The 8,053-nt window shown below is 30.1% G+C and overlaps 1 long non-coding RNA gene across 1 annotated transcript; it reads left to right on the plus strand.

The window, feature by feature from the left end:
• Window positions 1-367: 367 nt before the first annotated feature.
• Window positions 368-2,130, plus strand: LOC148877306 (uncharacterized). Its single transcript, XR_016105911.1, has 2 exons — window positions 368-888; window positions 1,951-2,130. It is a non-coding gene; the product is annotated as an uncharacterized LOC148877306 (long non-coding RNA).
• Window positions 2,131-8,053: the final 5,923 nt, after the last annotated feature.

Raw genomic sequence — 8,053 nt, forward strand, 5'->3', positions numbered from 1 at the left:
CCTCTAATTCCCCCGATCTGAGCACATATGAGCCAATCAAACCACGCAAATTCATCCAGTCCCCACAGAAACCTCATACCATTAAACTTTAAGTTAAAATTTCTCAGTTTACCCCTAGTTGAACAAAGATTCCATTTTAAGCTTTTTCGTCATAACTCAAGTTCCCTTGATCCAAGCATCATTAGGCCAATCTGACCCCACCAATTTATCTGAAATGCCCAAAAAACCTACCCTATTAAATTTCATTCAAAAATATCCCCATTTACCTTTTGGTCGAATTGACCAAAATGTCCTTAGATTTCACAAAATTACGAAATTGCCATTATGCCCTAATATAAAACCAAACCGAGCTTTACGAAAGGGATCTACTGTTACTGTCATCTTCTTCGAGCTCTCGACCGAGAAACTAGTGACGGCAATCCACAGCCTTCTAAACCCCCTCCCTCTCTCTTCCTCTCATTTTCTCTCATTTTCACTATTCTTCTCTACCATCGTCTTCTTTCTCTTTTTCTCTTCATTTCAACCACCTCCCTTGTTCTTCTGTCTATCGCTGTAACAAACATTCCCCGTTAACTATTAGTTGCCTCCACCTGCTACCTCTATCGCTTCCGAACCCAACCTCCTCTCTCTCTCTCTCTCTCTCTCTCTCTCTTCTATTCCCTCCTCCCTTTTTCTTCGTCCTTTGTATATCATCTCTGCAGAATCGGAAGCAAGGTCATTTACTACCTCCCCAATTGGAAGCAAGAGGGACCAAGAGTAGCCAAGTTCATTGGTACGCTCTGCCACTGTGTTGCACTCACAGCCATTTACCATCTCCACCGTAACGAGCATCCAACTTACTGCATCGGAGGCAACATTAGGGAGAGTCGAACTTTCTCCCATCAAATGGTCTATCTCCTTTTCACTAAACTCCATAGAGATTGTATTGTTTTAACTTTGAAATTTGAACCCTTTGTATACATATATATTGTCGTCTGTCATTCTAATTTTTGCACTTTTTTAATTCTGATTTCCTCTGTTAGTTTTGTTATATGCAAACCATGGCAACATAATATTCATGTCGGTTAAATGTTATCTTATTCTTTATCTCATCCAAATCGCATGATTGCCGCTTTGAATTTTTTTTTATCCCATCACCCACTAAGTCAGCTGATTTGTTTAATATAGTTATTTTATTTGGTTTCGTCTTTATGTTATCTAGAGGATTAATTTTGGCTTAATTTTTTTAGTTGAATAAGTTGCAAGACAATAAAATTAGTTGGTGTTACTTTCCTCGTTTTTTTTTTTTTTTTTTTTTTGTTTTAGCAATTTTGATTCAGACCCTCTTTTGATACTAATGGCTTCACTGCATTAGCTAATTGATTTCTTATCTTCGCTTATTTGCAGGGTGTTCATCCTATATTGGTCTTATTTCTCTTTTAAATTATTAAATGAAGATCTAGTGTTTTGGTTATATCACCTAACAGCTTTGGCTCCTTGACATTGAGTCATATAACGAAAAATTAAATGTGCTTATGGAATCTGGTTTCATTCGCATGTGCTTCCATTTGTGATGTTTATTTGGTTTTACATTGCTATATTCTTTTGTCTCCTGGTTTATTTTCTTTACTTATACTTTTAACTCCTGATATTATCGAATCAATTAGATGTGGTTGTTTTTCTTTTCTTTTTTTTTTTTTTTGTAATTGTTCACTTGGATTTATCACATTTTAGCATACCAGCATTGGGTTAAACCCCATTGAATGCTTTGTTTTCATACCATTTTGGTGATGTGTTGTTTCAACTGATAAGAAAGTTGTGTTCTAATTAGTTAGACCTCTTAGATCGACAACAATCATTTGTCTTAGAATAGTTGATATTTTGTATTTTTGTAGTTTGAGAAAATTATTGGGGGAAGGACATTTGATGTTTTTGTTGCCTAATTCATGATTTACTTGTTGACTCTTGCAGGTTTAAAAGGAAGTGGTATAACATTAAAGCAGACATTATTGGTGTTGGATGCATGAGCAAGGCATTGAAGATTTTCTTTTTTTGTTGAAAACACTTATTCATGTATTCTTTACAAATGACAAATGTACTTTTGTAATAGCATTTGATAATTTGAATAAAAATATATTTGTTTACAAATTATTATTTATTTGTATAGCATGGGAACAAAGAGTATTTACATAATCATTGCTATTAATATGTCTTTAGCAATGGTTATTCAAGATTAATTGTATATAGCAATTGTATTATAGCAAGGGTTTTAAATAAAAACCATTTCTACAGATATAACTTTTAGCTACAGTTTTGTATTATAACTGTGCTAAAAGTATATTGTAGCAATCGTTTTCATGGCGAAACGTTGCTATAGATATCATTTAGAAACGGTTTTCTTATTAAACTGTTGCTATAGGTGTCCTTTAGCAACGGTATTCTTAATGAACTATTGCTAAAGGCTATATAGCAACGGTTTTCTTAATGAACCATTGTTATAGGTATCATTTAACAACGGTTTTAGAAAATAACCGTAGCAACATATCCACCAATTTTCTCTTTTTCACTCTTTTAACTACGGTTTTGTCCGTTGTTATAACCATTTTAGCAACAGTTGACCTAATGTCTGTTGCAAGAGATTAAGACTATAGCAACAGTTATGTCTGTTGCTAAATGATCTATCTAGCAACAATTTTATTTATCCATTGCTAGAACCTATTGCCACGGTGGAAGAGGAATCGATTTTGTATCTGTCGCTAGTCCATTGCTATAGGTCTCTAGCAATGGTTTTAAAGACTTCTCACAACAGTTTTGTTCGTTGCTAGAAGTAAAATTTCTTGTAGTGTTCAGAGATGTTTTCTGAAAAAATGATATTGTATATATGAGATTATGTTACACCATTTCTCAAAAAAATGTTCATTTTTTTTGTTTGGCATCAACGCTGCCACATAGGTTGCACTCGAGGGAAGTAATGATAACTCACATCTAGGGAAGAAAATTTCTACCCTACCTAGTGGGTACCTTCCTCGATGATGGCAGGGGCAGGTTTTTTTATTGGAGGACGGATTTTGGAATTCTACAATCTCGTACAAGTATGGATAAGATATGGGTATTAAGCTAAATCCAGTCCTTGTTGTCCTGCATATTGTTGGAAAGCATATAAACTTTATATAAAAGGTGTTGAATTTAATAATATTTTGAATTGTATGTGAAAGATAATTGATAGTTTATGTTTTTTTACATGTCTTAATCAAATAATAGGAAATTTTGTTGCTTATTTGTGTTATTTTACTTATTTATTGCTTATATATAACAAAAAATAATAGAAAATTAAATGTGGATTCTAAATCCAAACCACCCCTACCCTTGAATGCAAGGAGGGTATGATCAAGGAGGGTTTTGCATTTTCATGTGCGATGAGGGTTTGGATTATCAAAATCCAACCTGCTACGGGTTTTGGGGTAGGTACGGTGGGTTAGGAGGTTTAGGGAGGTAGGTCTAGAATTTACAAAAACCTCCCTGAACTTGCCCGATCGCCATCCCTACTCACACCAATGGGTTCTTGTTAGAGCTGTGTAGAGCAGCACAAATCCTCGGGTCATGCCAGGTCTGGTCCAAACCTCTATGCCGTTTCATATTGGACTGAGGTGGACTAAGGTGTTGAGGCCTATGGATCAGCAGACTCTCTACAACACAACCCATTATTATATTTTTGTTATTTATGAATGCATTATATATTGTTTGGGCCTTCTAATTGGGTTAAGTCTGATAGAATGGGCCAAACCATATTAAAAATTGTATCAAAATCATAATTAAACAGTTTGGTTTGGTTTAGGTTCCATATCAAATTGCAAAACCCCATATATGAAGGTTATATGAGATTTTTTTTCTTTAATCAAATTAACTAACATAATGCTTAACAAAATGATGGTCATGATGGGATTAGAAGTTAAACTTAAGAGTGGGTCTTTGTAGTAAATGAAAGTTAAGGAACCTAAATGTCACTATCCGAAAGTACACAATGTCAAAGGGTAAATTGCTGAAGGCCTAAAACCACCCTTGGACTTTATGAGAGTTCTAGCTCAAAACCCTGTTTTATGCTAATAGCACTGTAATCCCCTGAACTTTCTGACATTGTTGCATCTACTCCCGCTCCATTATCTTGAGTTGACACAAACGGGAAAAGTTACCAAAATACCCAACTTTGGCCTTTTGAATGATAAATTGGCTTTTAAATTTGCTCTTCCCTATTACACTAACCATAAAATTCATAAAAAAAGTTTGTGTTTCATACAATTTTTGTATAGTATGTTGAATTATATATATTTTTTGAATTTTTTATGATATGTATTTTCTACATTTTCTACTTTTATTGAAATGTATATTTTTAATCTTTTATCATTATCTTTGTTTTTTTTTCTTTTTTTTCAATTTTTGCCTTTTTTACTTGAGATACATGCATTCATTTTATGTAATTATGGTTTTGGGGTTGAAATATATTTTTTGAAAGGGATGTCATTTTTTTAATCCGGCTTTGTTAGAATAAATTTTTATCATTTTTTTTTGTCTCCTGCACCTTTTTTTGTGTTTTGAGAAAAATATTGAGCGTGGTGGATATACAAATCAAAGTGGGTGGGTTGAGGTGGGTGAGGGTTAGGGTGGATTCTAACCTACTATTCAAGCATGATATAGATGACTCTTTTCAAAGTATATATGCATAGTCATGTTTTTATTTAAGGGTAATCTTGACATTAAAAATGATAAGATGATTGACATCATCATCAATTTCGGTTAACATTCTAACATTGAGTTAATGGAAAGGGTGTAGATGCAACAATGTCAAAATGTCTAGATGTACTGAACCACAACTATAGAAAGTACATGGGAGGTTTCAGCAATGTACCATTACATAGATAAGTGAAAAAACTTTCACTCCTTTTAGGGAATGATTGAGGGAACAATCCTTTTTTTAATGGCAGATAATACAACTAGGCCAAGTTTGCAAGTGCTTATTAAATAAATGCTTAAAAACAAGTGATCATTCGAATAAGCACTTATTTGTATTTGACACCCATATTTTTTAAGTATTTATTTTAAAAAATAGCCACTTATTTCACATTGGGAATTTGATGATCTTTTTCTCCAATAAGCATTTATTCATTTAGAAGGACCAATTTAACCCTCATTTTAAGAGTGCCACATCAAGAAGAATGTTCGTTAACCTAGATGCACGAGCTTCTAGTTCAATCTTGGAAATTTCCGATTGTTTAGAAAGAAGAAGAAATTGGTATTTACAGGAAAAAATGAGTAACAGAGTTAGACGAATGTAGTGGTTGTCCGGTTGAAGATGATAAATGTAAAAAAAAAAAAAAAAAAAAACGAGGAGAGAAGAATATGTTCATGAACCTGGACGCACGGGCTTTTGATTAGAGCGTGGAGTAGTGTCCTTGTTGCAATGGAGTCTGTGAAAAGAAGAACGTAGAAAAAAGTTTCACCCGATAGAAAAACCCCATGTTCTTCAAGAAAAGGGAAATATTAACATTTTGAAATATAAAAAGGGAGTGGTTTGGAAGGAAAGTTTTGAATAAACCCTTATTGTATAAACATTTAAAAATAAACTAGAATTTTGGACTTTTTGAATAAGTAAACTGCTTATTCTCATAATAAGCACTTATTTTCCAATTGCTAATAAAGTGTTTATCAGTATAGTTAAGGCCCAATACAAGTATTTATTCGAATATATATCTATAATATTGTAAATAATTAAATAATAATGTAATAACTAATTTTTAAATACTATAAATATCAAAAAATTAATAACTAAATCATATTTTATATATTATTTCAAAAGCAAAAAATAGATTAAATAATAGAATCAAGTTATAACTTTAAAAAATATCAAAAACACAGAAATAATTATAATAGATTTAATAATATTTGATAATAAGAATATAAAATGTGAATAATTTAAAAAATAACTAAATAATATTATAAATAACTAATTTTTAAATGTTTTAAATATCAAAAAAGTTAATAGTAAATCATATTTTAAACATTATTTAAAAAACAAAAAAAAGATTAAATAATGAAGTTATGTAGTAACTCTAAAATGTATCAAAGACACAAAATTAATTATAATATATTTAATAATATTCGATACTAAGAATATAAAATATAAATAATTTTAAAATTTTAAAAATTATTGAAATAGTGAAAGTAGATTAAATAACTTAGATGCATTGAAGCTTTATTAGTTATTTATTATATATCCGCTATAAAATTTTAATAACTATTAGAGATTAAACTATTGTTATTTAATTTGCTAGAGATTAGACTATCAATTTAGTCGAAATTAGGAGTGTTCATTAGGCAGTTCAGTTCGATTGCAGATTGTTGATCTAGTCGAGTTGGGGAGTTGGTCACTCGAAACTAACCAACCATTAGTGAAAATCGACTAACTTGAGTTGTACCAGTCAATGTTTTAAAAATTTCCGCTTAACAAAGTCCGTGCATCGCATGACACCCTTTTGGTATATACTAAAATAGTTTGTGCCCACATCGCATGGCCTCTACTTTCTCCCTTACCCCAACGGAGAGCTCTCAACCCCTCTTTCATATAGCCTTTTTAATTTGCTCTCTCATGAAGCCACGTTATCAATGTCTTCTCCCTCTCTCATTTTGACATCTCAACATGCCCACCCAACCCTCTTTCCTCTGTACTTATCCCTTTGGATATCCCCTCCAAAAATCTCTCTCCACCAAAATCTAATCTAATCTATCCAAGTGGCATCACTATCCCCCACTCCCTCCTAAATTATCTATAACTCCTATTTATCTCCTAAATTATCTCTAATTCATATTTATTCTCTCCCCCACTTTTCATTTATATTTATCTAAAGAAAGTTTGAATTAAAAAACTTAAGAATTATTTAAATATTATGATGAAATCATGTAATAACTTTAAATTGCATTGGATTAGTACCCGAGGCCTCAACCTAAGGCCAATTTGAGTTTAGTTTAGGCCCGAGTTTTTTTTTTTGCTTAAACTCATCTTTAAGTTCAAAAACTCAAACCCAACTTGCACAAAAAATTTGATTGAATCGGATCAAGCTTGAATTGGGTACACCCAACTTGCAACCCTAGCTCTATTACTTGAAATTGTTTTAATAAAGCCCGTGCATTAGTATCTATCTAAAGAAAGTTTGAATTAAAAATTTTAAGAATTATTTAAATATTACAATAAAATCATGTAATAACTTTAAAATATTTGTTAAAAACATAAAAAAAAATATTTATAATAGATTTAATATTATTAATATTATTAATAAGTTTACATTTCTATGAAATTCATAAATATTAAATATTTAAAACAACTAAATAATCATATGACAAAATATTTAATATTATGTAATAACTTTCAAATAAATAAAATTTAAATAACATAGATTTTTAAATAATTTACAATATTATTTAAATATTTAAATAACAAAATTACAAAATAAATTTAAACATTTTATTAAAAGTAGAAAATTAATTATAATAGATTTCATAATATTTGAATCAATAATGAAATTATGTAATAATAGGATAACTTTTAATTTTATGGATTATGAAATTCAATAAATAAGTAATGCTTAAATAACTAAGTAATGAAATTATTTAAATAATTAAATAATATTGTAAATAACTAATTTTTTAAATATTTTAAATATCAAAAAGTTTAATAACTAAATCATATTTTAAATATTATTTAAAAAATAAAATAGATTACATAACAAAATTATGTAATAACCTTAAAAAATTTATCTAAAACATAAAAATAATTATAATAGGTTTAATAATATTTTATAATAAGAATATAAAATATAAATAATTTATAACTTTTTAAATATTATTGAAATCGTGAAAATAGATTAAATAATTTAGAGGTATTGAAGCTTTCAAATAACAAAGTATGTGTTTGGTTTCGTTTATGTTTATTGAATAAATGTTTGTACTTTATTTGTTGGTAAAACCAAGAAATGCAATAATTACAACTGTTTATGACAACTAGGCGACACCAGGCTCCACATCA

The sequence above is a fragment of the Nelumbo lutea genome, chromosome 1 (genome assembly GCF_056320005.1).
Source record: "Nelumbo lutea isolate HS-2025 chromosome 1, American lotus-T2T, whole genome shotgun sequence".
Classification (NCBI taxonomy): domain Eukaryota; kingdom Viridiplantae; phylum Streptophyta; class Magnoliopsida; order Proteales; family Nelumbonaceae; genus Nelumbo; species Nelumbo lutea.